Below are 16,428 nucleotides of genomic sequence, written 5' to 3' on the forward strand. Positions count from 1 at the left end.
TTATATGTACATACATACATACATATAAAAATAAATACATACATATAAACACATTATTAGCAACGTTTCTAATATTCTTTCTTATTTTTTCTTTCTCTCTCTCTCTCTCTCTTTCTCTCTCTCTCTTTCTCTCTCTCCTTTTTCGATTTTTCTATAATTCATTTTAAAATTATTAAACATTAAAATAAATTCATTTTAAAAATTATTATCGTAATGATATTCTTTTATTCCTTTATATTACTCTTTACTTTGGCAGTAAATAAATTAGTGATAGTCGCAGTTAAACACAAACTTCATGCAACATCGATAACGTTTGACAACATATTGACAGAGTTGTAAGACGTGTCGAAGTGTGTATGCAATATTTATATTTTGACTCGTGATGATTTTTGGTTATTCGATACAGGTAAATACTGATTTATTTCATGAAAGATTTTGTATATTAGGTCATCAATAATTAAATCCTTAAACATTTATTTAAAGGAAAAAAACAATTTCTCCGGTAAGAGTAAGATTTTGATCGGATATATCTTTAGAGCTAAATAAAGATTTATTTGTCAAGAGGTTGTTTGATATAAAATAAATCCTCGAAAGAGTTAGGTGAGTTAATATTCTACTAAATTAAAATCATTATTTTTTAAAAATAAATTATTTTGAAAGTTGTACAATTTAAAACTTATATTAAAATTATTTAAATAGACATAATATTCTGAGTAAAATGAGAGAGAAAGAGAGAGAGAGAGAGAGAGAGAGAGAGAGAGAGAGAGAGAGAGAGAGAGAGAGAGAGATTGATATAAAACTTATATATAAATATAAGACAGCATTATATGTATTAATATAGAATCTTTAAAACTATAACTGTAATATATTAATTATTTATTAATTATTTATATATTGTGTATTAATTTATTTATTAAATACTACTTAAATACTTCTTGTTTTGTATAAAATCAATGGGTTAAGTTAAAATTTAATAATTTTTTAATTTAACCAGTTATATTATCCAATCCAGACTCTTTAAAGAGTTAACAGAAGAAGATTTATTTATCGAGAAGCGGTTTGATAAATTCTTGGAAAAGTTTGGTGAGTTAATAATATATTATTTTATTTTTCTTTTATATTTAACATGTTAAAAATAATATTAAAATAAATTTAATATAATACATTATTTGTATTTTTGTATTTTTACCTACATTAAGGGGATGCTGGAGTCGTCTGTTTTACGATTGAACGTTATTATTTTTAATTAGGCCTATTTTTTTACTGATTTCATAAAATTAAAAATCCTTCTCTGGAATTAAAGTATAGACAGTAACAAATAGTGTCTGGCTACAATTTCATGTAAAAAACGAAAAAAGTTAAAAAATTATACTTTTGTGCAGTCGTCTCTAAAATGCTTGCAGAAATGAACTAAAAGCTTTAGAGGCAGTCCAGCATCCCCTTAATATAAAATCTTTAAAACTATATTATATTACAGTATGTAACACGAATTTTGTTTATGGCTAGTGACTACGATATTTTTTACTTGCTTTTTCGAAAAAAATAAGGAAAATTACCATACTGTTCTTGAAACTTTGGGTTTAAAGTTAGGATATTAAAATTTTTTAAATTTTTAAGCAAGATTAAAAGATATCTCTAAAAGATATCTTGTTTCTGAAAATGATAACATAAAGAGACTTCTAAAAGATAACATAATGATGTCAGAATGTTAATCAATGCGCCGTTTTTTGAGAACAGAAAGATATCATAAAACTGATATTTAAAAGATTTCTTAAACCGGATATCTAAAAAATTTCTTAATTCGGATATCTAAAAAATAAAACAAAAAAAAAATTTTTTTTTAAATTATTTTTATCAACAGTAACATACTAAAAGGACAAATTTTTATTGATTAATTAAATTTAAATTATATTATTTTATTTTATTCTTACTTGCCGCTGGTAGGTTTGAACCCGGAACCTTAGGATGATGAACTTTATACTCTTTCTGCTACGCCAATTTGACTTATCGATATGAGTACTTATTGTTATTGTTTTATACATATAATACCAATATGTTATAAACTGACGCAATTATATTATTTTTTATAAAAGCAATTAAATTTTGCAAAACATTAGAAATAAATAGCATTAATTTATTTACTTATTAATTTCATATTGTTAAATTTATTTTTTTCCATAGCCTTAATAATTGATAGAAATTGCGATCTATTTTTAGCATTAATAGTTTGAAGCGTTTAAATGGTTAATTAGATGGTTTTTATTATTCTGTTTTTGTTTAGTACGTGATAAATTTAGATTTTGTGCATTTTTTGTGCACAGTAATTGTAGGCAAACCGTTATTTTTGAAAACATTATCTTTATGATAATTTTTAAATAATATCAAATGGATTTCTTATTCAAGATATATAATGTTATCTAATTTATGAGTGAACTACAACGCGCATGGATGGCTCAAAAATCGGACAGCATTGTGATATCTTTTATGAGACATCAAGCTAATATCATTTAGCTAATGTTATAAGAATAACATTTTCAAGAAACTTAAATGAGACTCTTCAATCAGTTATCTCAAAGACCTCTTAGTGTTGTCTGATTTCTGAGTCAACTACGACGCGCATGGACGGCTCAAAAATCGGACAGCATTGTGGTATCTTTTATGAGACATCAAGCTGATATCATTTAGCTAATGTTATAAGGATAACATTTTCAAGAAACTTAAATGAGACTCTTCAATCAGATATCTCAAAGACCTCTTAGTGTTGTCTGATTTCTGAGTCAACTACGACGCGCATGGACGGCTCAAAAATCGGACAGCATTGTGATATCTTTTATGAGATATCAAGCTGATATCATTTAACTGATGTCATAAGGATAATATTTTCAAAAAACTTAAGTAAGACTCTTCAATGAGATATCTTAAAGACCTCTCTTAGTAGACGTCTCTGGTAAATGTTACCATTTTGACATCATTTCCAAGATATCTAAATGTTTTCTTAAAAAAGTTCTCTTAAAGTTTTCATTTTGACAAGCGTGTTGTCTGGGTACACTGGAGTTTAAAAGTAAAGGCTCATTTAAAATTTCCAAAAATTTAGGTCGTTTTCAAATTAATCTCATTTTTGCATATCCGTGAAAAATGGTCGTAGAAATATGAAATCAAAGTTTTAAAGTTTAAACTCTCCAATTTTTATAATATTAAAAATAACCGTAACAATAATAATTTAGAATTATTATATTATACTAATAAAAAATAATTGTTATTGGTAATAAGATCTAATTTTATTAACTCTAATTCACTATTAAATAATTTTATATGTTGTACAAAGGGTGTAATACATCATAGAATTTTTAAATGGTGTTATTCGTATATTATCAAACATTTTGGCTTGAAAAAATTTTGTAACATTCTTTAAACTTTTAAACATAATGTCCAAAAGTTATTTTTTGGCAATTATAGAAATAACATAATGTTCAAAGTTATTTTTTGGCAATTCTAGAAATGTGATACTTTGACGTAAAAATAAGCCCAGTAAACCCAAAAGTGCGCATGGGGTTCTTTCCACCCTAAATGTAGGATTAGGGTTAAAAAAATAGATATTTTTGTGTAAAAAAGAAATTTATTGAGAGTATGTGTACAATCAACAATTTAATAACGTATGTAAAGAAAACTAGAAAAAACATGATACATGGATATTCTAACTCTCTGGGAAAAATTCCTTTATATTAATTACTTTTTCATTATTTCTTATTATAAATTATATATTTTTTTGTGGATAATTAAAATTATATAGCTTATCTTGTTTTTTTTAAACTTAATATTAACTTGAGGTTATAATTATTATAGTTTTAAAGATTAATGTAAGTAAAAAAAAATTGTTTGCAGTATTTAATAAATATGTTAATAACTATTATGTCAATAAACTTATAATACAGAATGAACTTATAATAAAAACTTGCAATACGTTAAATTTCTTTATTATTTATTTTTTGTAAAAATAAAAAAAACAATTAATAAGGTTGTTTCATCAAAAACATTATTAAAGTAAATTTAAATAATTGAATTTTTTATGATACACTTAACATATAATGCGAAGTTTCAAAGTTAGTTATTTTTAATAAGTTTTAATTGGTTATTTGAAAAAAATCTAAAGTTGGCGACATGAAAAATCAAACTGGCTTTTTATTTATGTTGAATATGATAATAATATTATCTTCATGAACCTAAACCCTAACTGAAACAAAGATACAAGAATAAAATATATTTAAAAAATTGGATACATGAATACATTGCCATTTTGGGTATAGGTATTTTATAATATTGATCATCAAAGAGTTACTTAACCCAAATTATTTGGTTATATTATAGAAATATTGTAATATAAATATTATAGATTGTATAAATGTATATTTTTCTTTTACAGATTTTAAGAACGCAGATAACACACACATACAGGCTGCTTATTAGCGCTGTACGATTACTAAAGACGCTAAACTTTAGTACCATATTAACTATTTATTGGCACTGTAAAGTTGGCATAGCGCTGACAAATCGGCTGCTATATATATTGGCTGCTTTTTAGCGCTGTACGGCTGCCAGAGGCGCTGACAATTAGACTGTTATTAATATTAATTAAATTAAGTTATATTCCCAGTATATATACAAAATATAAAGTCATTTTATAGACACATTATATTAAAAAATTTGTAAAAAGTTGAAATTTTTGAGAGATAATATGTCTGTACATACAAAAAAACACATAACTTTGATGCCTGCAGAGAAAAATATAATTGTTCAGGGTGATTGGCTAACCGATATACATATGGAACATTTTCACCACCTTTTACGAAATTGTTCAGAATACATACCCGTCGAAACATGGCGAATACAATTACTTAATACAATACAATCCATACCGATAGACCAAAAGCATATACAAATATTACATAGTTCATCTAATGAATTTGATGGGCATTGGGTATGTAGCTATTATGATCGAAAAAATATATTTATATATGATTTCTTAAATAATAAAACATTGCACAAAGATCATGAACAATTCTTGAAAAGATTATTTCCAACATATGATTTTCAGAAAAATTCTGTTAAATTTCCTACTGTTCAACGTCAACCAAACTATAGTGATTGTGGTGTTTTTGCTATAGCTTCATTATTATTTAATATTAAACCTGGAAAAGTAAATTATGAACATAAATTAATGCGTTCACATTTATTAAAAATTCTTGAAACAAATAAAATTGAGCATTTTCCTCAAGACTTACAATGTGGTGTTTTACAAAAAATACTTCCCTTAGCAGTAATAAGAGCAAGGGAAGCTGCAGTGCTTGATAAACGTATAGAACGTCAATGTGAGACCGAACAACAGAAATTATCACGATTACAAAAATGTGATTTATTTCAAAATAATTATGCCAAAAAATATGCTCAAAAACGTAGTTCAAATGATTATCGTGCTAAAAAACGGTTTCGATATGCACAAGAGGCAGAAAACAATCGTGCTAAAAAGCGACACCTATATAGAAATAATAAAGAAGATAATTGTTTTAATAAGCGATTGCGTTATATTAAACATTCTCAGTATGAACGAGACAGACAAAAACAATATTTTGATAACAAATGGTTGTATAATAAACGATATTATGAAAAAAATAAATGAAAATTTAGTGTAGTAAAAAAAACATTGGTCAAAATATTATTAGAAAATATGAGAAAATTTGGTCTAAAAATTATATACATATGCATAATCCTGTAATAATTACAGATATTATGAAGAAACTTAATATTAAAAATAATATTCAAAAACGATTAGAAGCTGAAAAAATGTATCGTTGGTCTATGAAAATTAGAAATAATTATATTCGTAATATGTATAAAATATTAGCTATATTGAAAAAGAGATCAGAAGTACATTTAACTCTTGTTACTGACTGTTTAACAGTTGATGATAAAATACGTGCTTTATGTGGTATGCCGAGACATACAGCTTCATCGGAAAATTATTTTATTAATTCCAAATGTAAACTTACTTTATCGCAACCTTTGGTAACAAACGTGAAAGGTCAAGTTACAAATGTATTACCTTTAATAGAAGCACAAGCCAAAAATGCATGGTTGTGTAGTAATACTTTATGTAACATTGATTCATTTATAATTGATCGTTATGAAAAATTTCTTGAAGTAATAAATACATGTACTTTAAAGAAAATACCAGAACTATTACGTAAGGTTCATCAGAAATGTACAGTAAATAATTTGACTAACAAATTAAGTCATACACATGCTTGTTATATTAATCCAAATCTTTGTAAAACAATATCTCTTGTTATTCAATTATTATCACCTCATTTCCCAAAGGTAAGAAATATTAAACGTTTTATTTATCAAATAAAAGCAGATTATCGAAAGTTGATAAATCTAGAAAAGGCTTTAACTTCTGGTGACGTCAATACATTAAATGAAATTATAACTTTAGCAAAAAAACAATCAAATATGTACAAACATCATCAGATTTTGATTAATTTGAGTGATGATGATATTATTTCTAAATATAATAAAGCATTTAAAGCGTTCACTAAACGTTGTTTGGATACACCTCGACATATTTGTGTTTCATGTGAAAGACTTTGTTACAAAAGAAGTGTGTCTGAAATTAGTAAGGTTAAAGCCCAATTAGATATACCAATTTGGAGAGATTTAATGATATATATAAAAAAACAGAATATCAATCCGCAATACATATATGTCTTTATTGCCAAAGAAAGTTTCGTAACGGTTTAATGCCTGCTTATTGTGTTTTAAATAATTTATTTATACAAGATGTTCCTGAAGTAATATCATGTCTAAATTCATTTGAAAAAATGTTTATACAAAGAGCTAAAGCATTTCAAACTATTGTTAAAATGGGAACTGTGATAAATAAAAAGTTGCCTCAAAGACAGATGGTACAGAAAGTAAAAGGTAGAACATTTCATTTACCGTTACCATTAGAACAAACAATGAACAAAATATGTTCGAATACTGATGCAATAAATAAAAATATAGAGTTGTATATTTTAGTTAGAGGTATTCCAACAAAATCTAAAATTATTTGGGAAGAAATAATTAATCTTAAAAAAGTATTCGATGCTTTAATATGGTTAAAACATAACAATCATCTTTACAAACATATTATACTGCCAGAGACTTACAATGGATTACGTTTGAAAAAGAATATACCATTTTTTGAAATAAAAGAGACAGACAATGATACTGAATGTGTATCGGATGGTATATTAATAAATTCCAAAAGTAAAATGCGGGAAACAAAACATAATTCTGAAGCAATTATTTTAAATCATCAGGGTGAGGCTATGATAACTCAAGTTACTGATGACAATGACAGTTATTACGAACAGTATACAATTTATCCTTTATATGAAAAAAAGTCACGTGAAAGTGCTATCGCTTTATATCAAATGTTAAAAGTTCAAGAATTACCATTGGATAATCGTGAAAAATCTTTAGATTTGTTATGTTTTCCAGATTTATATCCGTTTGGTGTTAATGGCCAACATGAAAGTAGACAGATTAAACTTTATGACCATGAATTTATTAAATGTCGTTTGACTTCAAAACATCCGCAATATAGATTAAACCAACAATATTTATTTTATTTATTAAATGATGCAAATAATCGTCAATTAAAGCGTGGTATTTATCATAAATTAAATATAACTAATTTGCGAGATCGTTATACGGCTTCAGAATATTTACAAGCAATTCAAAAAGAATTATTAGAGTCTGACTTAAGCACAATATTTTCTACTTTAAGAAATACAGAGCAATATTGGCGTAGACCAAGAAATGATTTAAATTGTATGATACAAAATTACGGTCCTGCAACATGGTTTTTAACATTGAGTCCTGGTGAATGGATGTGGGATGATTTAGGTCAATACATTCGTGAAGTAAATGGTTGGTATAATGATTCATCTCCCATTAGTGTTCTTGTTGCTAAAGATCCTGTATCAACATCGAGATATCTTGATAATAAGTTTCGGGCAATGCTTGATTTTATTTGTTCTGACGATCATCCGATTGGAGAAGTTACACATTATTTCTGGCGACGAGAATATCAAGGTAGAGGGATACAACATTTTCATTTGTTAATTTGGATTAAAAATGCGCCAATTATTGGTGAATCTTCTATCGAAGAAGTTTCTAAATTTATTTTACAACATGTAAGTTGTAAAATGCCAGACAAAAATATTTCTCCGTTATTATATGAACGAGTTAATAGGTATCAACAACACAAACATAACAATTATTGTCTCCGTTCTAAGAAAGTAGGACGTAAAGTTATTCGTTTATGTCGTTTCGGATTTTCTCGACCTGTTACAGATACGTTTACTATAAGAGATGTTCCAAGTTCAATAGTAGGTAGAAAACAATTAAAATCTAAAAGCAGGCTTTATGACCTTCCTCGGACAAATTTGGAGGTAAATATAAATGACTATAATCCTATTATTCTTACTGCATGGGAAGGAAATATGGACATACAATTTATTGGTGAAAAATCAACGTTGCTTACTACATACATTACTAAATATATAAACAAAGAAGGAAAATGTGAATTATCTGAAAATATTCTGGATTGCAAAAATCAAAATAATAAATCGATTGCAAGCTGTCTTTGGAATATTGGATTACGATTTTTAAATAATAGAGAATGTGGAGCTCTTGAAGCTGCTGATACATTGTTAGGTATTTCTTTATATGGCACTGATCAAAATACGACAATAAAATGGCTGGATACGAATCAGATACGATACAGAAAAGTTAAAAACTTTAAAGAAATTGAAGCTCTTGATGGAAATTCTACAGACATATTTTGTTCTTCTGTAATAGATGATCATTATCCGCATAGACCGGAAGAACTTGAATCGATGTCTTTATATGAATTTGTACAATGGCATGATATTACGAAAATCAAACCACAAAGTAAAAATATTAAATATTACAAGATGAATAATGGTTATTATCTCAAACGGCGACAGCGTGGACATCTTATTAATCATTATAAACATAATGTTAATACGCGGCCAGAAAATTATTTTTTTTCATTACTTATGTTCCAACCATGGCGGAAAATAGATGAGCTTAAAAATAATTGTGATACTTATGCAGAATCATTTCACATGGTAGAATTACATCTCGTCAAAGCATTAGAGTATCATGAAAAAATGGAAGAAATGCAAAAAGCATACGAAACTGCGAAGCAATTGGTTCAACAGCTTATTGATGAAAAACAGCATATGTCTCAAGATGATCCTGATAATCCAATAGGTATTCAAAATATTCAAGCTGGCGAAGCAATGCAAGATTTTAAAGATCTTGGTGATAAAAATCATGAAGAAATTGATATATCTGAAATGATTTTAAAACTAAATGCAGACCAAAAAAGAGTATTTGATAACGTTATTAGCACTATATCAAATAAAAATTCATTGTTACGATTATACGTTAGCGGAGAAGGAGGAACTGGAAAAAGTTATTTGATTAAAACTATTAAATGTTGGATAAAACAAAATCTTCATAAGGATACTGCTATAGCGGCACCTACTGGTATAGCAGCGTTTAATATAAATGGTTTGACAATACATAGATTACTTCAATTACCCGTTGAACACGGTTCTACTCCTAAATATAAACAATTAGCTGATCATGTATTAAAAGTTTTACGAACAGATCTCAAAGATGTTATTCTTTTTATAATAGATGAAGTATCAATGATATCTAATTTAACTTTATTGTATATACATTTGCGATTATCTGAAATATTTGATACTATTGATTGTGATGATGGCTGGTTTGGTCAAAAGGATATTCTTCTATTTGGAGATTTACTTCAATTACCTCCGGTACGTGAAGATCCTGCCTTTGTAGATTTATTAAATGAAAAAATTCAAAAATTTCTTGGATCTTTAAATGCTGTTAATTTATGGACTACTTTATTTAATTATGATGAATTAACGATTAATATGCGCCAACAAGGAGATGAATTTTATCGTTAATTACTCTCGAGAATTCGTATTGATTTACTGACAAGATCTGATTGTGACATTCTCGAAAAAAGAAAAATATCCTTAAAAGGTGAATCTTTTGACGCAAGATTAGATAAATTGTGTAATTTTATTAGTAATTTACCTTCTGATACCGTTTGTTTATTGCCTACTTTTCATATGTGCGATGTTCTTAACACTGCAATGTTAAAGCGTATTGCTTCAAAGGAAATATCATTAATTGCTGAAGATGAGATTGAATGTATTCCATATATCAAGAAAAAAGTAACAAAAGTATTGACGGATAATGATGATGATAATAGTAGAACAGCTGGGCTTTCAAAACAAATTATAATTAAAATTGGAGCGAAAGTTATGATAAGACGTAATATTGATGCTAGTTTAGGTCTTGTAAATGGTGCAATTGCTACAGTTATTTCAGTTGTGCAAGATCCATCTACTAATTATATAGAAAAGATCAAACTTCTTTTACCATCGAATTTAGAATATTTTATTGAAAGAATAAATGTTAAGTTCCAAGTCATGGATAAAGCATTTGTTATTAGAAAACAATTTCCAATATCTTTAAGTTATGGTATCACTATACATAAAGCCCAAGGATTAAGTTTGCAAAATGTTATTGCGGATATGGGTAATTCTGTGTTTAGTTGCGGTCAGATTTATGTTGCATTATCTCGAGTAACGTCTCTGGATGGATTGTATTTGATTAATTTTGATCCTTCATCTGTAGTAGCTAGTGAAGAGGCAATTATTGAATATAATCGGCTAAAACGAGTACATAAACTAGAAGAACAAGTTATTGCAATTTCAAAAGAGCGTTTTTGTAAAGTTAAAGATGTGCCATGGACATTATCAAAGATAATTACTTCCGTTCAACAATCAGCTCAAAAAATTCGACAAAGAGCTTGTTGGGTATTACATGGTTTTCAAAATATTGACAATGTTTCATGCTATGCAAATACTGCATTGCAGTGTTTATTTAATTTAAATATTATTAGAAAACAATTATTTAAATCTGATAAATTAGATGTTTTAAGTATATTAGCGCATCAATATGAAAATGGAATACATAATTTGAATACTTATACAATACGGGAATATTTAGGGGAATATTTTTCAAATAGTATTAAACGAGATGTATTTGATTTTCTTACATCTCTTTGTATAAAATATGATTTTATAAAAAATTTGGTGGAGCATCAAGTTATTTCTACTAGTCGATGCAAATTATGTGGTAATACAAAAGTTACTATTACTAACAATGTTATTCTTTCAATTTCTATTGATAATTTAAAGAAAAAAAGTTTTAATCTTAATGATTTATTAAATATTTCATTTTCATATTGGTTTGAATTATATGATAAATTATGTGAACGTTGTGGAGGAAATGAGTTATTGTGTAAGAATGAGATAAATCTAACAAAACAGATAGTTATTATACGTTTAAATTTGTTTTTATTACAAAACAACATATTAGTAAAAGTACCACAAAAGTTTAATTTATGCGCTGTACCGACAAGTAAAATATTAATAGCTGGACAGACATATAAAGTTATGAATGTTATATTTCATCACGGTTTATGTATTGAAAACGGTCATTTTACAAATATGTGTAGAGAAGCATCATCTAATATTTGGATTGAAATTGATGATGTGCAAATTACAAAAAAGCAGTGGCCTAGAGGTGCTAAATATATTTATATACTATTTTTAGAAAAAGTTAGTAATAAATAATACATATTTATTAATTAATATATTAAAATATAAACGTTAATTTTAATAAATATTTAACAAAGTAATTATAAATTGAGTTGAAAGAATTACAAGCAAGTTTTTAAGTTCATTGATTGATTCATCTCACGTGTTAATACTTTCATATACAAAGCCCGGGAATTATAATATAAAAAATTGTATAATGTAACTCAATTTAAGTCATATATAATAATTTTTTATTGCAAAAATATATATACTCTAAATAAGATGCTTAATACTACAAAATGCGTGATATCCGAACAAAATTACCTTTTTTAAAAAAAGGTAAAAAAAGGCGCCAAGTGTGGGTCCCTAAGAAAAAAACTATTATATTAGGTAAATTGTCTTACTGTTTTATTGTCTTTTCTACACAAATAATGATATAAAGTAAATGCGCCAATTATAAAAATATTTGTACAAAATTTATTTATTAATTATAACTTTTTATTAAAATATTTAATAATAAACGGGCTTGATGATCAAATAATTAAATGATTAAAATCAACCAACGGGATTATAGTAAAGCAAAAACTTGGCGTGCCCGGCTCGTTGAAACGCAGTGACCCATCAATGTTATACAATATGGAAATTATTTATAAAAATAAAATAGAAAAAAAATAACCTATTAAAAACTTTACAAAGATAAAAAAGATATGTCAAGTACATAAACGTATTCAAAAATAATACGAATTAGCCAAGTATATTTGAAAAAAGACTTAGGAAAATTCTATAAAATCTATTAAAAAATTATTTAAAAATGGAATAATAACAAATAATGAAGCAAAAACTGATAGATAGTAAAACAATACTTAAGCCACATTAATCTCATTCTTGTGTATATATTTATTGATATCAATAACATAGGGTCTTGGAAATATAGAAAAAATGCGAGCCGGGCACGCCAAGTTTTTGCTTTACTATAATCCCGTTGGTTGATTTTAATCATTTAATTATTTGATCATCAAGTCCGTTTATTATTAAATATTTTAATAAAAAGTTATAATAAATAAATTTTGTACAAATATTTTTATAATTGGCGCATTTACTTTATAACATTATTTGTGTAGAAAAGACAATAAAACAGTAAGACAATTTACCTAATATAATAGTTTTTTTCTTAGGGACCCACATTTGGCGCCTTTTTTTACCTTTTTTTAAAAAAGGTAATTTTGTTCGGTAAATATAACGAGAATATTAATATAGCTAACTATACTAAAAACTATACTAAAAACTATACTATATGATGATTTTATCTGTATGTTTCAGGTACGAAGGAAACACCATGCCTCTGGATCACCCGCAATTTATAGGAGTATCAATGGGATTAATAAAAATCAATAAATCCATTTACAAAATATGAGATTCTTTTAAGCGAAGAAGTATCATTACTCTCTTCGCTATGAGAACCTTGTGTAATGTTATGGTGTTTCTGCAGAATGATTACAACATAATTTTTTTTAATTAGTATTTTATTGTTTATATGTACGATAATGTATAGCTGACTATATGTATATGTGAAAATAAGTTTAAAGAAACAAGAAAGAATTTAAATAAAAAAAAGCAAAAATGATTTCATTATTATTACTATGACACTCGTAATATTTGTACTTTATGCTATGTAATTTAATTTTGAATATGCATAAAATTCAGTCTTATAGTACGTATAAACAATAAAATACTAACAATTAAAGATGCAACGTTTTTTCCCTGCGGGCGTGCGTAAAGATTGCGGTCGAGATCAAGAAAGACGAATCCAGAGACACTTTTATAACATGAACGTATAATATATTTCATTAAATTTATTTTTTACTAGTTATGATGATATTTAAAGATAAACGCAAACAATTATAATATAAATAAGCTTCGAAACACTGTGACATTTTAATATAAATGCAAGGAATTATAATATGAATTGTATCCGAAATACAGAAGGACCGGATTTACTACTGATAGAGCGCGCATTGATTATGGCTGGTTCGGTTGCGGACTTTGATTGGCTGTACGCGGTTCGCATGCGTCAAAATTGGTTGTGCTGTCAACGTCTCGTAACGCGGAACTTTCGAAACACGGCGAGCGGTGCGTTCACTTTTAACATAAGATTTTTCTTCAGCGACATCCAGTAAACATTTTACTTTCTAAAACTTTCCACTTATTCTACCTGATATATCAAATATACTTTTTACCTTTAAGGGGTAGTTTTCACCCCTCAGAGTGAACCTTGGCCGATAAAAAAAAATACGTGTGAAATATTTTTCATAGTTTTACAAATGTGTAAAGTTTCATTAAAATCGGAGAGTGACACTTCCGTAGGTTTACTTGTGAGTATATACCCAGTGGTTCAGAAGCACCAGTAGCCGAGAAAAAGAAAGATAGCTTTCGGTACTATGACTAAATGGAATTCTTAAATGACTCAATGATTTCCAGGCCGTAAGTCCACGATTCTACAATTTTAATATCAACAGTTTATAATACATATAAAATAGATAATTATTTTTAAATATACATATATTTTGCAGTTCTAAAAGTAACGTTGCAGAGAACACGTCACATGCTTTCGATTTCAACGAAGAAAAAGTTGCAGTAACTCTAACTTCAACAAATGTTTAGTGGAAAATGAAGAGGATAGGGAAGAGAATACATCAGAAATAAAGTTAAGTGTGTCCGATTTTAGCAGCTTCTCGGAGCACACTAAACGTAAGTAGATAAGTTTTACTTTGACACTGAGAAGTAACTTATATCTGAATCAAAGCAGATCTTGATTAATAATATTCTGTGTAAATTTTTATTTTTATTTTTTTACAATTTCTAGTCCAAACTACAAAAATTTTATCGGTCTTGAAATACAGTCCAAAGCCAGAATATGTAATTTCACAAATTAAAATGATAAGGAATTTAATAATATCGATATTAATCGGCTTATTATATTATGTTTTAGATCCAAGAAAGCAGTCATTTAATGCTGAATTTAAGAAGGACTTGTTAAAACTATTTTCAGAAGATACAAAAACTTATGACGGTGTTGAAAGATTTTTGACTCAACTGGGCGATATTTTAAGAAAATTGCCATATAAAAGTAGAAGGCAATTTGAAACTAAAATTTTGATGAATGCATTAAAAATAGAAAAAAAGGCAGGACTTTTATAATTTATATTTTTAAAAGAACTTATATTTCAATGTAAACATTCTTTTTTATGACAAAAAAGTTATAAAATACAAAACTGTAAAATAGAATAAAAATATTACATGTTTATTTAAGTAGTTAATTAAAATATACATCCACTTTCTTACAGATTTCATTTAAAATTCATTATTCACCGCTTTCTCTCATTGCTATTGTACAGCGCCTTTATTTACAAATTAATTGGCAAATCTTTCCCTGTAAACTATGGATTGTGCGAATTAACATTTCGGTTAACTTGATTTCGTATATTTCTGATGCCAAGCGCTGTTTGCTGCCTATCATATCTACTATATTGTGTAGTCTTTCTTGAGGACGTTTTTCAAGTTTCTTAGTGATGATGAAATTGTGTAAGCAGACCGTGGTCAACACCATTTTTTTGGCTTTTAAGACATAAGTATTAATTGGCCTTCGAAAAATTTGCCATCTCGATACAAGTATGCCAAAAGCACTTTCAATAACTCGTCTGGCCCTACTGAGACGATAATTAAAAATTTTTTTTCAATCTAGCTGTGAACTTTTTGGATAAGGTCGCATCAAGTATGATGATAGCAGGTATGCCTCATCGGCTACCAATGGCAACTCATATTGATCAATTACAGAAGGTGAAGGCACATTTAAAGAGTTTGCATCTAGCCTCGATTTTATTTTGTTAGTAGCAAAAACTCCAGCATCACTACGACGACCCTCTGCTCCTATGTCTACCAAAATAAACTGATAGTGCGCATCTGAAATGCCAGTGAGATTGAAGCTGTGGGCTTTCTTGTAATTGTAATTTTAAGGAAAAAATTACAAAATCCAAGAATACTTTTGATAAATTCAACTTAAGTGATATTTTTTTATAACGAAAAAATCAAATCAAAGATAAAACTTTAGATCAAATTCAACCTAAGTAATATACATTCCTAAAATAGTATGACTTGGATTATTAAAGTAACAATTATTTTTAATAAAAAATTATTGTATTCACATACACACAAATTAATTTTTCTACAAAAATAACGATATGTAAATATTTTGCGCCAATTAAGAGTGAACATTACAAAATGAGTACGTGTAAAGTTTTTTCTTTACAAAAATAATGATATGAAGAAATATGCGCCAATCTATAAAAATAGATATTTATTCTTTGGCTGGCATTCATAGTTTGATTTTTTATTAAGCTTGTATCAAACTAGAGATTAATATTGGAATGGGATTGAATTGAAATGTAATTAATTAGGAACAAAACCAATATTCTTTAACTTTGCCTTGAATGGTCAAATTCCAATAAATATTTTATTATAGAAACTTGGCGCCGCTAAACCGAATAATTTGCCAACTCTCTTTCTTTTTTTTTTTTTGTGCGTGTATCTGAATGTCTGTGTGCATGTGTTTAGTATATAACTTAGTTTATAAGGAAGCAATTTTTAATATCTT

General features: G+C 27.2%; 1 long non-coding RNA gene across 2 annotated transcripts; it reads left to right on the plus strand.

Annotated features, from left to right (window-relative positions):
* Positions 1-162: 162 nt before the first annotated feature.
* On the plus strand, positions 163-14,959 carry LOC105829078. 2 transcript variants are annotated; one of them, XR_004964323.1, is made up of 6 exons: positions 163-406; positions 484-600; positions 995-1,083; positions 13,098-14,258; positions 14,348-14,525; positions 14,767-14,959. It is a non-coding gene; the product is annotated as an uncharacterized LOC105829078 (long non-coding RNA). The 2 variants fall into 2 exon arrangements; XR_004964322.1 differs by having other exon boundaries at positions 163-600.
* The last annotated feature ends 1,469 nt before the right edge of the window (positions 14,960-16,428 follow it).

This window comes from Monomorium pharaonis, chromosome 8 (genome assembly GCF_013373865.1).
Source record: "Monomorium pharaonis isolate MP-MQ-018 chromosome 8, ASM1337386v2, whole genome shotgun sequence".
Classification (NCBI taxonomy): Eukaryota; Metazoa; Arthropoda; class Insecta; order Hymenoptera; family Formicidae; genus Monomorium; species Monomorium pharaonis.